The sequence below is a fragment of the Lepidochelys kempii genome, chromosome 2, assembly GCF_965140285.1.
Source record: "Lepidochelys kempii isolate rLepKem1 chromosome 2, rLepKem1.hap1, whole genome shotgun sequence".
NCBI lineage: Eukaryota > Metazoa > Chordata > Testudines > Cheloniidae > Lepidochelys > Lepidochelys kempii.
The window spans coordinates 121,652,373-121,678,704 of record NC_136381.1 but is presented as its reverse complement, the minus strand read 5'-3'; the positions used below and the strand labels follow the sequence as shown (position 1 = coordinate 121,678,704).

The 26,332-nt window shown below is 43.3% G+C and overlaps 2 pseudogenes across 2 annotated transcripts in view; one reads left to right on the top strand and one right to left on the bottom strand.

Moving 5' to 3' along the window:
- Window positions 1-6,970: 6,970 nt before the first annotated feature.
- On the bottom strand, window positions 6,971-24,062 carry LOC140906130 (serpin B6-like; annotated as a pseudogene). Its single transcript, XR_013635274.1, has 7 exons — window positions 23,650-24,062; window positions 18,823-19,000; window positions 13,901-14,128; window positions 12,781-12,785; window positions 12,408-12,525; window positions 12,027-12,169; window positions 6,971-7,198 (listed from the first exon to the last, which is right to left on the bottom strand). The product of XR_013635274.1 is annotated as a serpin B6-like (transcript).
- The window catches only part of LOC140907067 (serpin B10-like), a 21,367-nt pseudogene continuing 19,052 nt past the window's right edge, over window positions 24,018-26,332 (top strand). Inside the window, exon 1 of the transcript XR_013635353.1 lies at window positions 24,018-24,316. The product of XR_013635353.1 is annotated as a serpin B10-like (transcript). The remainder of the gene's footprint in view (window positions 24,317-26,332) is intronic.

The following is a 26,332-nucleotide window of genomic DNA, read 5'->3' as shown; positions in this document are numbered from 1 at the left end:
TTCCTTCAGGGAAGAGATATGGGAAAAGTTCCAAACATTATTTAATAAAGTCTCCAGTTCCTTCTTCTTTCACAGAAAAGGTATGAGGAAGTTCCAAACAGAGCTTAAACACATTAGTGAGCATCTTAGAAAAAGCCCCTCTGTGACCCATCAGTTTTGTACTCTTAGCAAGCCAATGTCAGATCACAAAAGCTAACTTCTTCTTCCATTTACCTGCCCCAGCCTGGCTCCCTGGGAGGCCAATCAGCTCCAGCTGTTTCTTGACTCCCTGCATCAAACCCTATCCTGGAGTTTCCTGACCTGGCTACTCTTCTGACCTTTCTGAGCCCCAGGTGGGTAGGAAATTATTCTTGTTACACAAGATTCTTTATTATTTGCCTAGCAGGGACATCCATTTTGTTAGAAATACATTAAAAAGTAAATACCCCATTGTGAAAGAGTGATATATATACATATATAAAAATTTAAATTTCTTCAAAATTCTAGAGTTTTGGTTAAATTGGACAGACCCTTGCAGCAACAGTAAGAAGTACAGCAGCATAAGTAGTTCAGCTGGCAGAGTCCACACCTTAAAAGGGATGCTGAAAATCGGAATATGTTCAGAAAAGAGCTACAAGAATGTTTTGAGGTATGGAGAACATACCACGTTGTGAGACACTTAAGGTCAACCTGGTTAGTTTATCCAAGAGAAGGTTTAGCGTTGACTTAATCACAGTCTACATCTACCTACATGGGTAAGATTCTCCATCACATGACATCGTTAAATCAAGACTGGTGATTTTTCTGAACGATACGCTATACATAGCTCAGACAGAAGATATGGGCTTGAAGAAGAGTTTAATGGGGGAGGTTCTTTGGCCTGTGTTATGCAGGAGGCCAACTAGATCAGTGTTTTCCAGATGGTGGGTCCTGGAAGGTTACAGATCAGTTATCATGTCCAGGGCCAGAACTGGCCTAAACAAACATATACTTCTCCCAGCCCAGCCAGTTTGGAGGGGAAGCCCTGGGGGAGGGTGCAGGTTTGGAGAGCAAGCCCACCCCTTGCTCACCCCACAACAGCTGAGGCAGGCTTTCTTTCCAAATCCTGTCCGCGGTGGGGCTTCCCTCTACACCAGGCTGGGATTTGGGTTGTGGAGCCAGGCAGAGGGTGCACACGTGTATTAATGGATTACCAAAAAAAAAAAAAGAAAAGAAAATGCAGTTGGTGGTTGCCTTGGTGCAATATTTGGGAACCACTGAGCCGGATGATCATAATGGTCCCTTGTGGCTTTAAAACTGAGAAATCTGTTATCCAGTCCCGTGCTTTGTCAGATCTCTCAGCTACGAAATAAAACACCACTAGATTATCCTATCTCTGTTCTGAGATTATTTATGGGATTGGTGAAAGTATAAAGATTCAGGTCCCAATCCTACAAAAACTTAAGCACATACACAACTTTATTCATGTGAAATTAAATGGGCCTTCTCATGTGAATAAAGTTATGCACATTCACTTTTCCCTAGCCACACTCTGTTCATTAGTCCTGGCTACGGTGGCTCTATGGCAGTGGAGGAGGATTCCCAAGGGGGCCTAATCCACCATATTTAGGGCAGATTTGTGTTGGAGGATCAGTGAAAATATACAGCAGAGGTAGCCTCTGACAAATAGTGTCTTATCTTTCCTGGAGTATAAGAATGATAATTATATTTTATGACTAACAAAAAATATTCTGTGGATTGCATTCTAATTAGTTATGCAAGATACCGTTAAGAAATCATACATCTAATAATTTCGACATATGATAATGCCAGTGGGTGTTGCAAATGCTTTATATTCCAGCACCCTGCAAGACACCACACCAAATATCTAGCAAGTTTCAAACTTCCTCTCTATAGCCAGGTAAGCATTTCTTCTTTGTAAGTTTATGGTTTTAGTTACTGTTAGGATTTTTGAAGGGAATATTTGTAAGTCTTTTTGCTATAACCAGTCCATTTTAGGATTGCATGGATTAGTTCAGCTGTCCAGAATGTTACATCCCCAGAGGATCGTGTGCAAAAGGTGCAAGGCTGGGGCTCAGGAGTCTATTTCTGACTCTGCCATTATATTCCAGTGTGACTGTGGGCAAGTCACTTTGATATAATTTTCAGATGTGGGTGCCTACAGGTAATCACTTAAACCCAGATTTATGTACCTAAATAAAAAGCCTGATTTTCAGAATGCCTGATCCCCACAGATCCTGTTGGTTTAAAGTAAATTACGATGCATTTATATCAGTGTAAGAGCAAAATTTGGCTTGCAGAGTTTACACAAAATGTTGCAGGTGTCACCACTTTCCAAAGCATATCACATTGCTACAGATAATCATCAACTCTTGTGAAATGTGTAATTTGCCAGCTGTTGATGATTTGAAATTCTGAAAAAGAAATTCTCAGCAATCTTCTTACCTTTTCCATAACTAAGCATTTTGCACTAACAATAACACACAAAGTTCTCTTCTCAACCTCAGACATTGGTAAATCTGTGCATCTTGTTGAAAAGAGTCTGAGAAGGAAACAAAATATGAAAGTAAGAAAATCATATAATCATAGAAATGAAGGACTGGAAGGGACCTGAACAGGTCATCTAGTCCAGTCTCCTGCCCCAAGGCAGGACTAAGTATTTTCTATATCGTCCCTGACAGGTGTTTGTCTAACCTTTTCTTAAAAACTTCCAGTGATGGGATGTCAGTCCATGATCTGTTCCACCTTGCATTTTGCTGTAATCCTTGGAGAACCTTTCCCAGACCTGGAGAAGAGCTCTGTGTGGCTTGAAAGCCTGTCTCTCTTAACAGAATTTGGTCCAAAAATAGAGGCTACCTCACCATTCTCGTCTTTCTTGCAGTTAGGAAGTTTTTCCTGATGTTAAATCTACATATCCCTTGCTGTGATTTAAGTCCCTTACTTCTTGTCCTGTCCTCAGTGAATAAGGAAAACAATTTATCATTCTCCTCATTATAACAACCTTTTACGTACTTGAAGGCTGTGATCATGTCCCCCCTCAGTCTTCTCTTCTCCAGACTAAACAAACCCAACTTTTCCAATCTTTCCTTATTGGTTATGTTTTCTAGAGACTTTTAATTATTTTTTTTTTGGCTCTTCTCTGGACTTTCTCCAATTTGTCCATATCTTTCCCAAAGAACTGGACACAATACTCCAGCTGGGGCCTTATCAGTGCTAAGTAGAGTGGAAAAATTATTTCTCTTTTCTTGCTTACAAAATGAAAGGTGATATGTATAACACAATTTCAGAAGAACAGTGGATTAGAATTTGGAAGGGGAAAAGCACTAGATCATCCACGTGCAGAGTAAAGAATCTCAGCTCAGAGGAGGGGGACTCACATTTAATCCCTGCTCCAATGACAATTTAATTTGCACAAAGTGGACAAGCTTCAGTGGGAGAGACTCTAGACTACCTGATAGCCTAGGCCTCATGGCATTCTCCTGAGCAGTGAGAGCTTCAAATTCAACTCAGCCCTGGTCTACACTAGGACTTTAGTTCGAATTTAGCAGCATTAAATCGATGTAAACCTGCACCCGTCCACACGATGAAGCCCTTTATTTCGACTTAAAGGGCTCTTAAAATCAATTTCCTTACTCCATCCCTGACAAGTGGATTAGTGCTTAAATCGGCCTTGCCGGCTCGAATTTGGGGTACTGTGGAAACAATTCGACGGTATTGGCCTCCGGGAGCTATCCCAGAGTGCTCCATTTTGACCGCTCTTGACAGCACTCTCAACTCAGATGCACTGGTCAGGTAGACAGGAAAAGAACCGCGAACTTCTGAATCTCATTTCCTGTTTGGCCAGCGTGGCAAGCTGCAGGTGACCATGCAGAGCTCATCAGCAGAGCTGACCATGATGGAGTCCCAGAATCGCAAAAGAGCTCCAGCATGGACCGAACGGGAGGTACGGGATCTGATTGGTGTATGGGGAGAGAAATCCGTGCTATCAGAACTCCGTTCCAGTTTTCGAAATGCCAAAACCTTTGTCAAAATCTCCCAGGGCATGAAGGACAGAGGCCATAACAGGGACCCGAAGCAGTGCCGCGTGAAACTTAAGGAGCTGAGGCAAGCCTACCAGAAAACCAGAGAGGCGAACAGCCGCTCCGGGTCAGAGCCCCAAACATGCCGCTTCTATGATGAGCTGCATGCCATTTTAGGGGGTTCAGCCACCACTACCCCAGCCGTGTTGTTTGACTCCTTCAATGGAGATGGAGGCAATACGGAAGCAGGTTTTGGGGACGAAGAAGATGATGATGATGATGAGGTTGTAGATAGCTCACAGCAAGCAAGCGGAGAAACCGGTTTTCCCGACAGCCAGGAACTGTTTCTCACCCTGGATCTGGAGCCAGTACCCCCCAAACCCACCCAAGGCTGCCTCCTGGACCCAGCAGGCGGAGAAAGGACCTCCGGTGAGTGTACCTTTTAAAATACTATACATGGTTTAAAAGCAAGCATGTGAAAGGATTACTTTGCCCTGGCATTCGCGGCTCTCCTGGATATACTCCCAAAGCCTTTGCAAAAGGTTTCTGGGGAGGGCAGCCTTATTGCGTCCTTCATGGTAGGACACTTTACCACTCCAGGCCAGTAACACGTACTCGGGAATCATTGTACAACAAAGCATTGCAGTGTATGTTTGCTGGCGTTCAAACAACATCTGTTCTTTAGCTCTCTGTGTTATCCTCAGGAGAGTGAGATATAATTCATGGTCACCTGGTTGAAATAGAGTGCTTTTCTTCAGGGGACACTCAGAGGAGCCCATTCCTGCTGGGTTGTTTGCCTGTGGCTACACAGAAATGTTCCCCGCTGTTAGCCACAGGGAGGGGGGAGGGTTGAGGGGGTAGCCACGCGGTGGGGGGAGGCAAAATGCGACCTTGTAACAAAAGCACATGTGCTATGTATGTAATGTTAACAGCAAGGTTTACCCTGAAAGAGTGTAGCCACTATTTTATAAAATGTGTCTTTTTAAATACCGCTGTCCCTTTTTTTCCCTCAACCAGCTGCATGTGTTTCAATGATCACAGGATCTTCTCCTTCCCAGAGGCTAGTGAAGATTAGAAAGAAAAAAAAAACGCACTCGCGATGAAATGTTCTCCGAGCTCATGCTGTCCTCCCACACTGACAGAGCACAGACGAATGCGTGGAGGCAAATAATGTCAGAGTGCAAGAAAGCACAAAATGACCGGGAAGAGAGGTGGAGGGCTGAAGAGAGTAAGTGGCGGGCTGAAGACAGGGCTGAAAATCAAATGTGGCGGCAGCATGATGAGAGGAGGCAGGATTCAGTGCTGAGGCTGCTGGAGGACCAAACCAGTATGCTCCAGTGTATGGTTGAGCTGCAGCAAAGGCAGCTGGAGCACAGACTGCCACTACAGCCCCTGTGTAACCAACCGCCCTCCTCCCCAAGTTCCATAGCCTCCACACCCAGATGCCCAAGAACGTGGTGGGGGGGCCACCGGCCAACCAGCCACCCCACCACAGAGGATTGCCCGAAAAAAAGAAGGCTGTCATTCAATAAATTTTAAAGTTGTAAACTTTTAAAGTGCTATGCTTAAAGTGCTGTGTGGCATTTTCCTTCCCTCCTCCACCACCCCTTCTGGGCTACCTTGGTAGTCATCCCCCTATTTGTGTGATGAATGAATAAAGAATGCATGTATGTGAAGCAACAATGACTTTATTGCCTCTGCAAGCGGTGATTGAAGGGAGGAGGGGAGGGTGGTTAGCTTACAGGGAAGTAGAGTGAACCAAGGGGCGGGGGGTTTCATCAAGGAGAAACAAACAGAACTTGCGTAGCCTGGTCAGTCATGAAACTGGTTTTCAAAGCTTCTCTGATGCGTACCGCGCCCTCCTGTGCTCTTCTAACCGCCCTGGTGTCTGGCTGCGCGTAACCAGCAGCCAGGCGATTTGCCTCAACCTCCCACCCCGCCATAAACGTCTCCCCCTTACTCTCACAGATATTGTGGAGCACACAGCAAGTAGTAATAACAGTGGGAATATTGGTTTCGCTGAGGTCTAAGCGAGTCAGTAAACTGCGCCAGCGCGCCTTTAAACGTCCAAATGCACATTCTACCACCATTCTGCACTTGCTCAGCCTGTAGTTGAACAGCTCCTGACTACTGTCCAGGCTGCCTGTGTACGGCTTCATGAGCCATGGCATTAAGGGGTCGGCTGGGTCCCCAAGGATACATATAGGCATTTCAACATCCCCAACAGTTATTTTCTGGTCTGGGAATAAAGTCCCTTCCTGCAGCTTTTGAAACAGACCAGAGTTCCTGAAGATGCGAGCGTCATGTACCTTTCCCGGCCATCCCACACTGATGTTGGTGAAATGTCCCTTGTGATCCACCAGAGCTTGCAGCACTATTGAAAAGTACCCCTTGCGGTTTATGTACTCGGCGGCTTGGTGCTCCGGTGCCAAGATAGGGATATGGGTTCTGTCTATGGCCCCACCATAGTTAGGGAATCCCATTGCAGCAAAGCCATCCACTATGACCTGCACATTTCCCAGGGTCACTACCCTTGATATCAGCAGATCTTTGATTGCGTGGGCTACTTGCATCACAGCAGCCCCCACAGTAGATTTGCCCACTCCAAATTGATTCCCAACTGACCGGTAGCTGTCTAGCACTGCAAGCTTCCACAGGGCTATCGCCACTCGCTTCTCGACTGTGAGGGCTGCTCTCATCTTGGTATTCATGCGCTTCAGGGCAGGGGAAAGCAAGTCACAAAGTTCCATGAAAGTGCCCTTACGCATGCGAAAGTTTCGCAGCCACTGGGAATCGTCCCAGACCCGCAACACTATGCGGTCCCACCAGTCTGTGCTTGTTTCCCGAGCCCAGAATCGGCATTCCACAGCATGTACCTGCCCCATTAGCACCATGATGCATGCATTGGCAGGGCCCATGCTTTCAGAGAAATCTGTGTCCATGTCCTGATCACTCACGTGACCGCGCTGACGTCACCTCCTTGCCCGGTATCGCTTTGCCAGGTTCTGGTGCTGCATATACTGCTGGATAATGCGTGTGGTGTTTAACGTGCTCCTAATTGCCAAAGTGAGCTGAGCGGCCTCCATGCTTGCCTTGGTATGGCATCCGCACAGAAAAAAGGCGCGGAACGATTGTCTGCCGTTGCTCTGATGGAGGGAGGGGTGACTGACGACACGGCTTACAGGGTTGGCTTCAGGGAGCTAAAATCAACAAAGGGGGTGGCTTTACATCAAGGAGTATTTCAGGCAGGACTTCACGGAGGGTTCCAATAAGAAATGGTGCACCTAAGTTATTGTTCTTATTGGAACAAGGAGGTTAGCCTGGCCTCTGATTGATACATGGCTAGATTTACCTCGCTGCACCTTCTCTGTGAGTGACTGCAGTGTGACCTAGAGGAATGAGTCCCCTAGACGGGGGAGGAGGCAAATGAGTACAAAACAAATCTGGTCTATTTCTTGTTTTGATCCACTCCATCTATCTTTTACATCTTTGGCTGGCAGCAGACGGTGCAGAAGGACTGCATGCCATCCACATCTCATGGCTGCTCAGCAGAAGATGGTGCAGTAGGACTGCTAGCCATCCTCATTTCTTGCCTGCCCGGCAGAAGATGATGCAATAGGACTGCTAGCAATTCGTATCGCCTGCCCGCTCACCATAAGACAGTTCAATAGGACTGACTGCAGGACTAAAGAGAATGACCTGGTCAAGTCACTCCAGATTTAGTCCCTGCGCCCATGTCTGCCCAGGCGCTCCCAGCCGACGTGGCCAGGAGCACCTCGGACATGACAAGGACAGCTACCAGTCGTACTGTACCGTCTGCTGCTACAAGGCAATGGGTTGCTGCTACTGTGTAGCAATGCCGTACCGCGTCTGCCAGCACCCAGGAGACATACAGTGACGGTTACCTGAGCGGGCTCCATGCTTGCCGTGGTATGGCGTCTGCACAGGTAACTCAGGAAAAAAAGCGCGAAAGGATTGTCTGCCCTTGCTTTCACGGAGGGAGGGAGGGAGGGAGGGAACGGGGGCCTGACGATATGTACCCAGAACCACCCGCGACAATGTTTTAGCCCCATCAGGCATTGGGATCTCAACCCAGAATTCCAATGGGCAGTGGAGACTGCGGGAACTGTGGGATAGCTATCCACAGTGCAACACTCCGGAAGTCGACTCTAGCCTTGGTACTGTGGAAGCGTTCCGCCGAGTTAATGTACTTAATGCACTTAGAGCATTTTCTGTGGGGGCACACACACTCGAATATATAAAACAAATTTCTAAAAAACCGACTTCTATAAATTCGACCTTATTCCATAGTGTAGACATACCCATAGAATCACAGAACTGGAATGGAGAAACTGAGATGCTAGGAAAGGTTAAACAACTTCCTGTATGTGTAGAATCCCAGTTTTCTTTGGCCTGCCCTCTGTCCATTGAGCCACATTGCCTCCCAAGTGTTGTAAGCTGGGACGAGTCAATATGTGACTGAACAAGAAGAATACTTCAAACAACCAGTTATCCTCTGGTAGCAGATTTCATTCCATCTGCAGCAGCATCTCTTTTTGGCTCTGATTTACTAATGCATTGCTAGATTTGAATATTTTGACACAGGGCCAGTGTTTGCTTCTAATGATGAGAATATAAAAGTACCCCCAAAATGTTGTTTAACTGAAATGTTTTCTGCAGTAGAAAGAATTCACAGTACATTGAGGAATTTCAACATTATGGGCCTGATTCTAGAGTAACTGTTGAAATCAATTTAAGTAACATTGGTGTAAAGCTTGTGTAAATAAGAACAGAATCAGGCCCATTGCTTTACGTTTGTTACTTAAGCATAAAATTTCAGTTTATTTCTGCTTATGTAGTTCTAAAATGCTGATTGTCAATATACGGTACTTTTTTGTAGTTGGCAGAATTTTTCACTCGGAATTTAACACAGTATCGTTTTAAATATTGTGCAGAATTGCACATAATGCAGAAGTACGTATAGCTTTGATTTTCTTTTCATGGAAGTCGGATTAATTTTTAATGCTTGGGTGCCTAAACACCAATATTCGTTTCTGTGAGTGGAAATGTATAGTTGTTCGTAGGCTCACGCTGATGTTTACTATCAGTGTCAGTATTGGAATTAGCACCACTTGAGTAATTTTTAATGTTAACTAACAGTGAAATATGATAATTCAAGAATATTCAGAATATCTGGCAATAAAATAACATTGGTCCATGTTTGTTTGGGGGAAAAAATAACATGCTACCAAGCTAAAACACTTTCCTTTAAATTTCGTGTCAGAGGAATATAGGTCTACAATGCATAGGAAGTATTTGCAAACTGGTTTATTTTCCTAAAACATATTGTTACTAGAATAAGTTTTTGTAAATTCTACTCATGATAGTAGAAGGGTTGGTATTTGTACAGTTCAGTCATCAGGGGGATTAATTTACAGTGCTTTTAAACTAATCTTCTGGTTAAGGCCTGATCCTGCAAATACTTACTTAAGGGCTTAGTTTTAAGCATGTGAGTAATCCCATTGAAGTAACAGAATTTATATGATATGACTGGTTCTAATACCTATCTGTTTTCTTAAAACAAACCAGTTTTAAAAATACCTCCTCTGAATTGGGGATATGAATTTCTCTCACAGTGTAAATTTAAAAGGCCGTATTTTATCGTAGTAGCATCTGGATTTTTTTCCAAACAATCATAGAACTGGAAGGGACCTCGAGAAGTTCTAGACCAGTCCCCTGCACTCATGGCAGGACTAATAATCTAGGCCATTCCTGACAGGCGTTTGTCTAACCTGCTCTTAAAAGTCTCCAATGATGGAGATTCCATAACCTCCCTAGGCAATTTATTCCAGTGCTTAACCACCCGGACAGTTAAAAAGTTTTTCCTAATGTCCAACCTAAACCTCCCTTGCTGCAATTTAAACCCACTGCTTTTTCTCCTCTCCTTAGAGGTTAAGGAAAACAATTTTTTCCCCTCCTCCTCCCCACAACCTTTTACATACTTGAAAACTGTTATGTCCCCCCTCAATCTTCTCTTTTGCAGACGAAACAAACCCAATTTTTCAATCTTCCCTCATAGGTCATGTTTTCTAGACCTTTAATCATTTTTTGTTGCTCTTTTCTGAACCGTCTCCTATTTGTCCACATCCTTTCTGAAATGTGGCGCCCAGAACTGGACACAATACTCCAGTTGAGGCCTAACCAGAGAAGAGTAGAGCGGAAGAATTACTTCTCATGTCTTGCTTACAACGCTCCTGCTAATACATCCCAGCATGATGTTTGCTTTTTTTGCAACAGCGTTACACTGTTGACTCATATTTAGCTTGTGTTCCACTACGACCCCCAGATCCCTTTCCACAGTACTCCTTCCTAGGCAGTCATTTCCCATTTAGTATGTGTGCAACTGATTGTTCCTTTCTAAGTGGAGTACTTTGAATTTGTCCTTATTGAATTTCATCCTATTTACTTCAGACCATTTCTCCAGTTTGTCTAAATCATGGCTTCTGGAATGCTGGCCTGACTATAGCATGGACTGGGCTGGGCAATAAAATTCTCTCTCTAAAAGATGGCATTGAGAGATAATAGGACTTCCAGGCACTCCTGAATGTCTTTCACCATCCAGGATGGGATGGGTACACACACAGGGTGGCTCACATTTCATTCAGTTTCTTGGTACGCAAATGGCCTGAGCTCTTCAGACTCATGTTACCAGTCCCTGTTTGTGCTATTTGGAGACAGCATCAAGAGGATGCATGAGCTTCTCCAAGAAGGAGGGCTGGCCTATCGCCACAATGAGCATTACTGTGTTATGCCTTGGGTAGAGTGGATGCACTTTAAGATGAGGAGATTTACACACGGTGGTGTGAGTAGCTATCAGTCCTACTGCACCGTCTGCTGCAAATGCAAGGAGCTGCTGCTGTGTAGCAATGCAGTACCACGTCTGCCAGCAGCACCCAGGAGACGTACGGTGACGGTGAACTGAGCGGACTCCATGCTTGCCGTGATATGGCAACTGCACAAGTAACCCAGGAAAAAAGGCGCAAAACAATTTTCTGCTGTTCCTTTCACGGAGGGAGGGAGGCCTGACGACATGTACCCAAAACCACCCACGACAATGTTTTTGTCCCATCAGGCATTAGGAGCTTAACCCAGAATTCCAATGGGCAGCGGAGACTGCGGGAACTATGGGATAGCTATCCAAAGTGCACCGCTCTGTAAATTGATGCTAGCCATGGTAGTGAGGATGCACTCTGCCAACTTAATGTGCTTAGTGTGGACATACGCAATTGAGTGTATAAAATCGGTTTCTAAAAATTGACTTCTATAAAATTGACCTAATTTCGTAGTGTAGACAAGGCCTAAGTATAGCTGTTTTAGCTCCACTGACTGCAGTAGAGTTGCTCCTGATTTACATGGCTAATCCTCCTCAAAGCAATTGCCACACATTTTACAAATCAAAGCTTACAAGATGTGAGGTACTTGAGCATTATTTGTGTCCCTGTTTTATCACTGGGTAAAAACTGAAGCAGAAGGGACCAGTTTCTGTAAGTAAACTTAATTCTGTGGTAGTTCTGCACACAAAACAGCAACAGATTCAAGGACAGGGAGGTTAACTGACTTACAGGTTTTCTAACCACCGAACAATGTATGGAATCCCAAACTGTCTGACACTCATTTATCCACATTCTTCCCTTCTATGTTAAAATTCAGACTATTTTAAGTTCTGTAATTATGGTCAAGGTTACTGCCCTCCAACGCTGAAAAGATACACTGAGAGGTATAGCAGAAAACAGAGAGAGAATGAAGTAAACAAGGGATACATCTAAGCTAATGTATTTATTTGAAAATGCAGCTTCAAAGATATTTACAATAAACTAACCAAAGGGGTTGTGTTGAGGGGATGGGATGGGATAGAATAGAACAGAGGGTTGTGGTAAAGTGTATTTAGGGCAATCCTTATTAAAAGCATTTCTTGTTTTCTCTGGGTGAAGTGTACTGCAAAATTAGAGACATTTCTCTACTTCATACCTTGTTAATTTTAAATTGCATTTCCACTGTGCAATCCTTGTTGAATTGGGTTTCCCAGTTGCCTTTGAAGTAGATGGCATTCACCAAGACCAGTCTGGTCATTGAATCAACAACACCCTGAGCCAACAGATTCTGGATTTTACCTTTAGGGCACATTAAAGGAAGAATAGATTTTAGCTGGTACGCATCTATCTACTTAGTTGTGTTATTAACTACAGTATCTTCTACCAGCTGCACAATACAAGAACTTCATCTTAATCTGAAGGATTCAGTTCTGTTTTTCTTCTCCTTCCCTTATTGTATCTCTCCTATTGGCCATATGCTTTTTAAGCAGGCTTTAGCTGTTTAGAGAGACACTGTGGAACTCTGCAAGTTATTTACCTTCAGTTTTTTCTTCTACCCAGGAAATTATAAGTTTTCTGGAATCTTCTGCAGCTCTAGAGAAGTCAAGTTGTTCTAGCTCTGCATGGTAGCATTTCCGGCAGGAGTCTATACATGTCTAGGACAAACTAAAGAGGATGCATTAACAATACATTTTTCTGGTGTGCAGTTGCAGAAGACTCAAACATAGAATCTACCTCTTCTTCTATTTTCTATTATTACCTTCTGAGTCAGAGCAGCTGGCTTACTGACAGATCAACAACAAGACTGCATGGTGAAGTGAGGCAATCAATTTGCTTCGGTTTGAGAGTACAAAGCTTTGTAAATTGGTCTCTAGAAAAGGTTTTTGTAACCCTCCCAGAGTATCTCAAACCTGATCTAGTTCAGAAGTGAAACCGCAGGGGGGTTATTTCTATATCTTTTTTGTACAGTATGTGTGGACCATATGTGTGACCTGCTCTTCAGCCTTAGGAAAGGTCTACTGTGAAAATGTCAATAGGTCAGTAATTACATGGTTAGGTCAAAATCATGCTGTCTTTCTCCAATTTGTATTTTGGAGTCTTCCATTTTATGGACAAAATGCCAAAGATGCCAAGTTTAAATATTTAATCACAGTGGTTTTAACTTTATTGAGAAGAGGAGCTCTGGATCATAGGGCTAATCTACACAAGGCTTTAACGTGCCTTGTGCGGTCGCAGCGTAGCGCTGGGAGACAGGTTTCCCAGCACTCTAAAAAAACCACCTCCCCGAAGGGCATAGCTCCCAGTGCTGGAGCACTGTTTACATGGGTGCTTTACAGCGCTACAACTTGCTGCACTCAGGGGGGTGTTTTTTTCACGCCCCTGAGAGAGAAAGTTGCAGTGCTGTTAATTGGCTGTGTAGACAAGCCCTGAGCCAATTTATACTGGCAATCTCTTTTAGTAATAAAATTACTGTAGATTGGGGAGGGTAAGGTTGATTGGCTTACTGAAAATGTAAGCTTGTTTTTTAGTCTAGGACTCAAGAGAGACTTTCAGTTACCTCTTAATTTTCTGAGATGAACGAAGCGGGTCAGAAAGAGTAAAGTTAAAATCAGGGGTACACTTTTTGGATACATTTTAAAAGGGAAATGTATACCCCAGTACCCGTTACTCTCAGCTAAGTCTTTGAAGAATTTCTAATCACTCTTGTCTGGTTTAAAAAAATAATTATGTGCCCATTGCTGTGTCCTTTGAATGCACTGTCCAATTTACGGGGAGAGAAGACACCTCAAAAAGTCACACCATAATGCCTATTGCCCTCCCTGTCCACCATTGGAAGGAAATTCTTAAAATCTTAGATCCTGGCCAAAAATGCCTGAGTGATTAATGGAATGCTGAAGAGTTCGGGTTTGTTGGACCTTCCATTGACAACACTACATTCCAGTTCTCAAGAGTTCAGAGCTAGGGACTGTCAAACAATCAGCTGAGCACACAAATTGTTTGGATTTTACAAGGAGACTGGCTTTGGTTAGCCAGGTCCTGAACTACATAGTGCCTGTAGATTAAAGCCAATCCCTGGATTTGCACTCAGAAGTGGAAGCGTAGCAAATGTGTTATAACACAAAAGCAAACTGAACGTTTGACTTACTGCAAGAAATTTAAACGTCAATCTTAAGAAATAATTAGTGCCTGGTTTGTTAATTTCAGAAATAAGGGACTGTATCCATCATGAATGTCTTCACCTTTGTCCAGAGAAAGCACCTATAGAAAGAGACAGAAATACACTCAGCATGACCCACATGTGCTGAAACATGGGCTTTGGGACAGGTTAGTACAATGACTTTCAGAAGCTTAGAGATGAAAGCTGCAGCCTGAACACCCAAGGCAGCCTTAAAAGGGAAAGGATTTCCCATTACATAATACATTGGGAGCTCATTGTGCAGGTTCGAAGAGAGAAACTGCTGAAAAAACATTTTACCATGGAAATAAACATAGCTGTTTTGAAGAGACCCCTCACTCAGTCCTAGCTTTAGAGCACATAAATGAACAGTTCTGGAGAGTTAAAGGAAAACAATCAACTTGAAATCTACTCAGTTTCAAAACATGAATTTAAAGTAGCTTCAGGTCTCATATCTGTCTCTATATCCCCATGTCAATTTTTGTAGCTTTATAGTTGCATTTTTTAAATTTGTTTCATTGTGCAAAAGAGCCTGACAAACGGGGAAAATGTCTGTATGGAAGAAAGAGTGAAACACAAAGTGCTGTCAAATGCACAAACATACAAACTGGGGGGAAATGTCCCTCATTTTTCCTTAATCTTAACTGTTACTTGCAAGACTAAGAGGTTAAAGAAAAAAATTCAGACAAGGTAAGATTTATGTTGACGGTATCCCTTTCAACAGTCCTTTTCCCAAAGCTTCCAGCAATGTTTTGGAACTATGCCTTCAATTCAACCACTACCATAGGATGCTGCTGCCTTTGTCCCTTTGTAACAGGGCCTCCATTTTGCCTTCCATAATGCTTTATTTGTTGCATCATTTCATGTTTGCATTGTTCAATTCCCCATGCTTTTCCGTCTTCTTCTTTACTAAAATGAAGCACCTGATAATACAATAGTTAGCACAGGTTCTCTTGGGAATACATTCAAGAACAGATCTGGCTCTTATTTGAGCTTAAACATTAGTGAAATGAAGAAGTGCTATGGATGACCTAGTGTTCCAGTACGTTAGTTCTTAGCTTTAATACAAGCAAGCTTTATTTACTAGAGATCAAGAACGACTCTTCTAGTATGAAACACTGTACTGCAGTAAGACACCCTGAAAAGCCCTTTCTAAGGGAAAACTTTAGCTCTACAATGCTTTACTGTATGTGGGCAGGCAAATGTCAAAAGCGACAAAAATAGCCCAAGACCTCAGAGGCTTCCCAAAGGGCCACAACAGCCAACAGGGGAGGCAGGTGGTTCATCGAAGGAAGTGTCCCCATAGGACACAATAGGCCCAATTCAACCGAATGCAGTCTGGGATAACTCTGTGGGACATCCATGGTAAGTCTCTGGGCTAAATTCACTGATATCCGGTCTCGTTGGTCAACGGTTTTAAAATCAAGATCAGGCCATATTCTGCTTTCATTTACATAGATGTAAATCTGACACAATTCCATTGAAATCTAATAGTTATTCCAGTTTTACACCAATGTAACAGCAGAATTTGTCTCAATGTTTATTTAAACATAATTAGTACTAAAGCTTAAAATTAATCCTCAGTTTGAGTTCAGGTGACACACTGATTAAGATTGATTTTTTTTTTAAAATACTACCTCCCAAATGTTGAATTTGCTTAAAAGTAATAACTACTAAAAAAAAAAAAAAGCCATGATATGAATACCATAACAATTGCAGAGCTGTTGTACTGGTTGATATATTGAGCAAGAGATTTACTTACACAGAACAAGAGAATGTTTGCACGCACTAGTGCATGTAATTTTTAGCAACGTCTCCTAGTCTGGTAGTTAATCATTCTAAACAAAAGACATAGTCTTGTGATGTAAGCAAATAAGTCTTGTCTATTGCTATAGCTTTGATCCAAAGATCAAAAAAGGAATATTAACAGTTAGAAAACACTTGAGTGAAATAGTATTATTGTCTATGTATCTCTTTGAAGGTTGTGATAAACTATATATGAACTGTTTAATGGATAAATTACACTATGTTAATTGCCGTGATGTTTGGGAGGCAGAAGATTAAGCTTATTCTCTCAGGCCAAAAGGCTGCTGGAAATGTATAAAAACCCTGGGACACAATCCTCCTTCATCTCAGATCTGCTTTGGGTTTCAAGAAGGGGAAACCCTAAGCCATAAGAATTGAGATCCCCAGTCAGTGACTGGAGTCACCCCGAATATGGATATTGGACTATAACCTATAGACTATTTCTAAAAGGACTTTTGGCAACTAAAAACTCATCTCTGTTATGTATCTGAACCTCAGGAATGGAATTCAAGTCTGTATGTATATTGATCTTTTATCCAACACTAACTCTTTTCGTTTTTCATAAATTTTAGTTTAGTTAAGAATTGACTATAAGCATGTATTTTGGGTAAGAGCTAAGTTATAAGTGGACCTGGATGTGTGCCTGACCCTTTGGGATTGGAAGAACCTTTTATTTTATATGATGAGATAAGATTTTTAGTAATCATCATCATATCTGACATGTGAGTCTGGATGGAGGCCTGAGACTGGGTACTTTAAAGGAACTGCATTATTTGGACTTCTGAGTAACCAGTGAGGTAATATAGAAGCTGTTTTGTGCTGGCTTGGTAAATCTAAGTATTGGAATATCCACCAGCTTTTGGGGTTTGTCTGCCCAGTTCTGACTGCAGTTCACCCTAATTGAGTGACCTCAGCTGGCTCCCACGGGCAGTTACAAGGCCAATTCTAAAAGTCCTTACATATTATAGGGAATCAGTTTCAACTTCACCCTATTTTACTGTTGAAGCTGCAAGTTTAGGCAAACTCTTCCCCTCCCCTAAACCCAATATTGTATAAGGCTCTAAGTACACAGCTGTAAATTTAGTTCTGAAATTTGTAATTCTCACCTCAGGACCCCTTTCATACTACACTAAAAACCTACAAGCTAAGAGAACCTAAAAGGGTATGTAGCTACAACACAGAAGTCCTTCTTTGCAGACAGATCTCAGGGCCTCAACTCCATGCTCATCTTCCCTGACTCCTGCCAATTTTGCCACCATTGATCACCTTCTTTTTCTAAATCTTGTTCTGTCTTTGCATTTGTAACTCTGTCTCCTGGTTCTCCTCTTAGGTCTTTGCTTGACCTTTCAGTGGGACCTCAGGGCTCCATACTTGGCACCCAACTCTTCTTCCCTAGGCCCTCTTTCTCTCTCGAGGTTCTGAGTGCTCATTGGAGCAGGATTTGGCATTAAGAGTTTAATGAACTAGGCCTACATTTTCAAAAGTGACTAGTGATTTTTTTGGTTGCCCAACTTGACACCTTAGAGGGGGCCTGATTTTAAGAAAATACTCCTGGCTATGTTTTTAAGACATATTTAGGGGATTAGTATAATCTGATATTAACCCCAGAGAATGTAATTGAAGAAGTTCTTTTCTAACTCTTGAGGCAGCTAGACAGCTCTTTTTCAAGACACCTCAGCTGTATGGTGCCACCAAAATTCTACTCTCAGGCTCGCAAGGATGACAATGGGAGTTTTCCATAGGTACAGAACATTCAGTAGAGATATCTGGTTCATAGATACTAAGGTCAGAAGGGACCATTATGATCATCTAGTCCGACCTCCTGCACAACGCAGGCCACAGAATCTCACCCACCCACTCCTGCGAAAAACCTCTCACCTATGTCTGAGCTATTGAAGTCCTCAAATCGTGGTTTCAAGACTTCAAGGAACAGAGAATCCTCCAGCAAGTGACCCGTGCCCTATGCTACAGAGGAAGGCGAAAAACCTCCAGGGCCTCTTCCAATCTGCCCTGGAGCAAAATTCCGTCCCAACCCCAAATATGGCGATCAGCTGAACCCTGAGCATATGGGCAAGATTCACCAGCCAGATACCCAGGAAAGAATTTTCTGTAGTAACTCAGATCCCACCCCATCTAACATCCCATCACAGGCCATTGGGCCTATTTACCATGAATATTTAAAGATCAATTAATTACCAAAATCATGTTATTCTATCATACCATCTCCTCCATAAACTTATTAAGTTTAATCTTAAAGCCAGATCGGTCTTTTGCCCCCACTGCTTCCCTTGGAAGGCTATTCCAAAAGTTCACTCCTCTGATGGTTAGAAACCTTCATCTAATTTCAAGTCTAAACTTCCCAATGATCAGTTTATATCCATTTGTTCTTGTGTCCACAGTGGTACTGAGCTTAAATAATTCTTCTCCCTCTCCGGTATTTATCCCTCTGATATATTTATAGAGAGCAATCATATCTCCCCTCAACCTTCTTTTAGTTAGGCTAAACAAGCCAAGCTCCTTGAGTCTCCTTTCATAAGACAGAAAGAAAAGGAGTACTTGTGGCACCTTAAAGACTAACCAATTTATTTGAGCATAAGCTTTCGTGAGCTACAGCTCACTTCATCAGATGCATTATGAAGTGAGCTGTAGCTCACGAAAGCTTATGCTCAAATAAATTGGTTAGTCTCTAAGATGCCACAAGTACTCGTTTTCTTTTTGCGAATACAGACTAACACGGCTGCTACTCTGAAACCTTTCATAAGACAGGTTTTCCATTCCTCAGATCATCCTAGTAGCCCTTCTCTGTACCTGTTCCAGTTTGAATTCATCCTTCTTAAACATAGGAGACCAGAACTGCACACAGTATTCCAGGTGAGGTCTCACCAGTGCCTGGTATAAGGGTACTAAAACCTCCTTATCTCTACTGGAAATACAAAGTTGTGTTAAGTGGTTCAAGTTTATCCAGACATACCTTTGCCATCTGGGCTGCAGTGTTCACTTTTGCACACAAAAAAACCATGGACAAAGCAGAGGAGATACTCAAAGGAGAAAAGAATAAGTTCTGTGTATTGGCATTTTCACTCAGCTTTTTGAATAGGTTGAGTGCAAAGGTGGTGTTTCCTTTACTGAGGTTATCCATGGTTCAGAACCTATAAGATAAAACACAAAGGAAAGGTCACATAAGATACAGATTTAAAATATAATGGAGTATTTACTGTGCCAGATTCTCAGCTGGTATAAAGCACCATAACTCCACTGAAGTTTTACACCACCTCAGGATCTAGCACAGTGTCAAATAAGTTTAAGGATCACGTGTTCTCTCTCTCAAAATCTGAGTTTATATAAAAGAGCCTTCAGATAGCAAGTGGGACAAACTCACACAAATTGCAAAGTTTTCCAACACTCTAAGATTCATGTTGATTTTCAATAGCATTAAAAGCTATTTTTCAGGAATTCAGTACCTATCTAGCAGACTGTCTAATCACATGAATACAATTTATATTTCATATAATGTTTTATATTTCATATTTAATTTTAATATTTAATACATTTTATATAATATTTTCATATAATATGTTTTATATGTAATGGTCATTATTGCAGGCATGTTGTTTAAGTCACAGCTATGCAATTCTTAATGCCTCAAATTTACTTTAATCCAACCTGTAGTACATAGTTATTTGAATTTATATTAGATTCTCTGGTGTAAAATAGTCACTGGATGAGCTGGGTTGATAACTTTGTCAACTGATTTTGGGTGTAAAGTTCTATAAACACCTGCCTTATTCACTCATTAGTGGTAAATCCCCATATTGCTTCCCGCTGCTTTCTAGGATAGTGTTTGTCTTCTATTTCACAGCAGAGTTATGGAGAGTGGATCCTGTGACTATATGTTCTAGGGGGTGGAGTGCCACTTCTGCAGACATAGGGAAGAGAAATGGGAAGAGAAATAGGAAAATATAATAGGAAGTAGGAGAGGGAGGTTGTGAGGGAGAGGGAAACGCAAGTAAGACAAGAGCTCTTTATTGCAGTCTTCTCTCTTTAACGGTTCATCCCTTTCTTACTTCCGGTTCATCCCTTTCTTACTTCCGTTCCTGTTTCCTCCTGACACCTCAATTAGAGGGCAATTGTTCAGCAGTGATTTTGTTTTATACTCTCAGCCCATCTATTCCTGTCTGTCAGTGACCAACTGGAAATTCTGCTTCCAGCATTTCTCATTCAACCAATTGGGACACTGACAGCAATCATGACAAGAATGTATTACCCTTAATTCACATTGTAGCATGACAGAACCTTTAGGATTAAAGAAAGTCTAATGAAGATGTGTAGTAGACATATGTGCCCATCCAAGAACACATATTAATAATAAAACAAACCAGCGTTGACATTTGATGACCGTTCTATAGCTTATATGAAGCGAATCTGGTTAGCTCGGTCCAATAGCCCATGAAAAGGAGTCCACACTACAGTCTCTTTATTAATCTCCATTAACTTAATGGCTTTATTTTCATATTGCCGCCCAGTAGTTGCTCATTGTAAATATACTTGTGCATAAAGAAATTACTGGAAAGCTCCCAATTACAGCTGATGATATCTTTTGTATTTTCAGAACCTATGACCAGCAGGCAATACTAATTGAAATTAATGGTGTGGAGGATTTATTTGGTTATTGATATGGCAATAAAGAGCGAGAACAAACTACAGAGACTCGACAAAACTGTCAAGGCAACTTTCTAATAAAAATATTCTAAAAATATTCAGCTATTTAGGGGATTTCTCAAGTGCACCCTCATAGCGCAGTAACAAAGAAATCATTATTGTAGAAGGATGGACTGCTGATTACAGTGCTATTTTGGGACGCAGGAGACCCAGTATCAACTCCCTGCTCTACTACAGACTGCCTGTGTGGCCTTGGGCAAGACACACAGGCTAGGTCTACACTGCAACAAAGACCTGAGGGACAGATGTGGCTAGTCTGGGTCAGCTGACTCAGGCAGCAGGGTTATAAAACTGTAGTGTAAAATTCAAGCTTAGGCTGGAGCCTAGGCACTGAGACCCGGTGAGAGGGGAGGGTCCCAGAGCCCAGACTCCATCCGATTGTACCACTGAATCTAAAAAACAAAACAAAAAAAAGGGGGGGGGAAGGGAGGAATTATTGTTGGTCATCATGACATCCAGAGATTACAAATTAGTTTCTGTTGCAGTGTTACCAGAAACATGAAGTCTGATTCAGTCCATGTTTGGTTACCCTAAGTACCACTGGAACATGAGACACTTCTGCACTGTAAAGCTTAGATTGAATTTAAAAAAAGAATCCACAGAGAATTTTACACCACATACACAGGTAAAGACTTGCACTTCTCTTGTGCAGATGTCATACATGATTTAGAGTTTTAATTCCTGCAGAGTTTTTTGTTTGTTTTTTGCATCATGTAGTTTTTTGGCACTATTAAAACACCTTGAAATTAAATGGCACGATGATTTAAATTAAATGTATTCTGTTACAGAAAAAAATCAGACTCAGTACTGTCACTTGTTCTTTGTCCTCCTTGACCCCAAAACTAGGAGACATAGAACAGCAAAATATAAATCTGTTAGCTCCTAAACACCTCTGACCAAATACTGCAAGACTGATCTGTCTTAATCATGCAATCTTATTACCAAAGAAAGAAGTTTATCAGAACCCTCTGTCTTAATCACGCAGTCTTATTACCAAAGACAGAAGTTTATCAAAACCCTCTGTCTTAATCACGCGGTCTTATTACCGAAGACAGAAGTTTATCAAAACCCTAAAACAGATAATCAGCATACGAATGGACACTCACCCTGGTTCCAAAAATAGTGCTACTACCTTGGAAATAGCAGGAATACATTGACTCCATTTGATTTAGAATGTTAATTGACCATCTGGATTAAAGCTCTTTAACACAGTTTGAGGGCAATGTTACCAAGTAAATAAATTATCAGCCTTTTTCCATTTTACAATAATCCTATTAGGAAAAGAACACTCGTCTCCCTCTCCCTTAGAGGAATGCATTTCTCTGTGGTTAACAGGTCTATGTATACCACAGTCCACACCATTAGACCTAGCCGATCAGATTCCTTTCATGACCATGATAATGGAGCTGCTTTTTTAGTTTCCCAAACAGAGTGGAATCTGTATGTGTGCTGGTACAGACTGCTACATGTCAGAGGGAATAAACTTCTGGGATCTCATAAAAGGGTATTGCTCGTATTTCCCCTTTGCTCTGTGTTGTGTAGGATAACTCCCTGCATTACAGTGCGAGTTTCCATGCCACAACAGACAATTCTTTTGGAATTTAGAAAAATTTCTAGATCTATGGTCAATACAGTCCAAGTAAGAAACAATCCTGCAATCCTGACAGCTGCCACAGGCTTTATAGTCTTGCAAATTTCCAGTGTATTTCTCCTCTAGTTACTGAAGCTGAGAGAGGGAAAAGAGTCAAAATTAGGGGAAAAAATCAAATGTATTTGATAACTGCTAACCTGCATATACATGAGAATAAATGCTACCTTTTCTAGAATTGATATTACATTTAAAAACTATCACAGAGATATTAAGGGGCTATAGTGCTAACAGAGCACTTCATTTCATGTTGTTCATCACAGTGCATCTGAGGCATGTGTCAGGTAGCGGTGTATATCATATTGTCCATCTCTGTTTAAATACTGTACTTAACGTATACATATTCAATAAATCCAGTTGAATGAAACAAAAAGTTATGGAGTAGAAATGGGAAACTAGGAGATGTGACGGATTTGTTTATCAAAGGGCTTGCTCCCCTTCCAAACTGCATTATGTTCCAGCTTCTTGTTCTTGACTTCAAGGCCCTGCATAACTGGTCTACTTTCTTTGTCTGTTCATTCCAGCAACATCCCGTGCCCAAACCGCCCCATTCCCTCCATTCTGCCAATGCTAGCAAACATCAAATTTGTACAGGACTCAGATTTTAAGGATCACGATGGTCTCTCATGACTATCTGCATAAGCCCAATAGCTTCACTCTCCTTATAAGCGTGTGAAGATACTTCACACATGTTCATCAGGGCAACATCAACCCCATAACTTGTGGCTGAACTACAGCATCTCTTTTGGAAATACAGCCAATCTTAATTTAAAAATGTGAAGTGTCTGAGAAGCCATCAGGTCTTTAGGGAGATTATTCCAATGATTAATTATCCTCCCTGTTCAAAATTTGTACTTTACTTTCCATTTGATTGTGTCAAGCTTCAACTTCCAGCTATAGGATCTCATCATGTTTCTGTCTGCTAAATTAAAGAACCTCTTCTACCAAATATCGTCTCTCCTTCTTGGCACTTCTCTCATGCATGAAACACCCTTCTTGAATTAGTCTGCAAAGTAACTTCAATCCTCATATTTAAATCTTTCCAGAGGACCCACTCCATATGTGACACCTACAAGCCAGCAACCTGTGCTGCGTGTACCACACCCACCAGGTCTGCCCTAGCCCACCGGCAAGGGAACCAGGGAAGGGTCCTTGGCTGGCACTAAGAAACCCAGCGCCAGGCGCACAGAATCACAGGGTTAGGAGGAACCATAAGGCTAAATAACCCCCCTCCTCCACCTGGTCTTACTGGGAGGAGGAAACCACAGGCTGAGCCACCTTCTCAAGGCAGGAAAGGCCCCCAGGTGCCTATTGTGAGGTGGAGTCAAGATTCCGGGGGCCGGTCTCCTAGGAGCCTGACTCCTCCCCTGCCCCCCCCATACGCTGCCCCCTCGCTCCCGCCCATCCCACCAGGAGCACAGGGTGCCGCACCCCCCGGCCTGGCGGCTTCCATCACACGCGGGGCTCACGGTTCGGTTCCTGGCTCTCACCCCGCACCGCACACGCTCTCCCAGCGCCCCGAGCAGGAGCGCTCACTGCAAGAGAAACGAAACTCACCGGACACCAGCCGGACCCTCCCCCGCGCCGCCCTCGGCTGCTTGAGCCAACCCCGTTGGGGCCGCTGCCCGGGCCCGACTCCGCCTCCCAGCGTCTCCTGCCCGCCCGCCCGCCAGACCCGAGCGACCCCGAGCCCCAGGCTGGAAACTAAACACAAGTCGCAGCCCCGGCCCCGGCCGGCTCCGGGTTCCCACCGCGCCCCAGGCAGCGAGCGCGGCAGCTCCCGCCCCACACGCGGGCGGCCCCCGGGCACCGCGGCAGGGGGCGCCAGGCCGGGGCTGGAACCAGGGGCGGCGGCTGCGGTACCGGCGCGAGAGCGGCTGGCGGCGTCGATCGCTGCTGAGCGCAGGTCGAGTGAAGCGGCTCCGGTGGCGCTGGGCAAAGGGGAGGTGGCCTCGGGCTTGTGTTAGCTCCGCTGAGCCCCGGCGTCCCGCCCTCCTGTCCCCGGAAGCGCCCGGAGCCCCCCACGGGGCGTTTCATCCCTCAGCCTCCGCCCGTCGCTGGTTTCCTGCACCAGCGGGTTTGCCTTGTTCTGTTCGGGGTAAATTTCATTCATGCTGCTCCCGGCAGGTTCATGGAAGCAAGTCACTAAGGCCCTGCCTAGACTAGGAAAAGGAGATGTGTTTGCCAAGTGTGTTCCCGAATATTGCAAATAACATGATTTTAAACACCACTGTGCAACCTCATGCACACAAAGACAATGGTCTTTCTAAAAGTCTCAGCTGGGCGTAATCGTGCTTAATTTTGTGCTAGGTCTTGCCAGGGCTGAGCCCAGCACCTCTAGGCTTGGCAGTTCATAGCCCTGGCACCTCTGGGTTTGCTGCATCTGTTATGTATGTAAAAAATTGCTTGAGCCCTGGCACCTCTTTCATTACAAATTAAGCACTGGGCATAATCAACCCTAGTTAAGTGACTATCATTTTGGAATGGTAACAAGGAAACTATTAAAAGTGCTTGGAATATCATATCAGACAAGTGACAACCCCTCCTCCTCCAAAACCCCACTGTCTATAATCAGCTAAATCACCCATTTCAATAGTAGATACATAATCTCAGCGTGTGGTTTTTTATTGCTTTAAGTGCAAATCATACACTAGAGTTATGGCTTAAAGCAGGGATCAGCAACCTCTGGCACACGGCCTGTCAGGGAAATCTGCTGGCGGGCCGGGACGGTTTGTTTACCTGCAGGGTCCACAGGTTCAGCCAATCACAGCTCCCAGTGGCTCGGGTTCGCTGTTCCAGGCCAATGGGGGCTGTGGGAAGCGGCGGCCAGCACATCCCTTGGCCCACGCTGCTTCCCACAGCCCCCATTGGCCTGGAACGGCGAACCGGCCAGTGGAAGCTGCAATCGGCCAAATCTGTGGACACTTCAGGTAAACAAACCGTCCCAGCCTGCCAGCGGATTTCCCTGACGGGCTGCGTGCCAAAGGTTGCCGATCCCTGGCGTAAAATATCAGCTAAAAGCACATTGGAATTTGTGTAAATAACAGGAATATCTTTGCTAAAATGCATTCTTGAAATGAAAGCCTATTTTTTCTACTTTATTTGTGAAACAGATATCTAGGAATGGGTTCAAATTACAACTAGTAATTACATTAACAACACATTACTGTTGTTTGAATGCTGCAGGTTTTAGATCATATGTCCATACGCATTATAGTCAGATAGGAGGCATGGTGGCGAAAGTTTTCATATCAGTTGTGCTCATCAGACCTGTTAGACAATTTAATTTACAAACATTTTCAAAAGATCAGGCACAGGAACAAACGTTAGTATGAGCAACATGACACACCTGTATAGCCCTCTAGAAACAGCAGCTGGTCATGAAATGGACAAAGATGACAAGTTCACTAGCTGGGGAGGCTAGGCCAATTCACTAACTCTATGCCAACATTGTCAGAGAGCACTGGCAGAATGTTTAATGCCTCATCCAGAGTCCTTCCTCTGACATCAGTAAAAACTGAAAGGGGCCCTTAGGGAGGAAGGATGGTCTCACTAAATATAAATGTTTAGTTTAGAGAGTTTCTGGTGAGGATTGAATTTCACATGCTTTTGCCTTGGATTTTATGAAAGATAGTTGACGGTTTTGTATACCTTCAAGTTTATTACACATCAGACAGTAAGATCTCTTACAAATTTGTTATGGTCTATGGTGATAACATTTCAGTCAGCTGGATCACACTCACAGTAAAAAGAAAAGGAGTACTTGTGGCACCTTAGAGACTAACCAATTTATTTGAGCATGAGCTTTCGTGAGCTACAGCTCACTTCATCGGATGCATACCGTGGAAACTGCAGAAGACATTATATACACATAGAGACCATGAAACAATACCTCCTCCCACCCCACTGTCCTGCTGGAATAGCTTATCTAAAGTGATCATCAAGTTGGGCCATTTCCAGCACAAATCCAGGTTTTCTCACCCTCCGCCCCCCCCCACACACAAACTCACTCTCCTGCTGGTAATAGCCCATCCAAAGTGACCACTCTCTTCACAATGTGTATGATAATCAAGGTGGGCCATTTCCAGCACAAATCCAGGTTCTCTCACTCCCT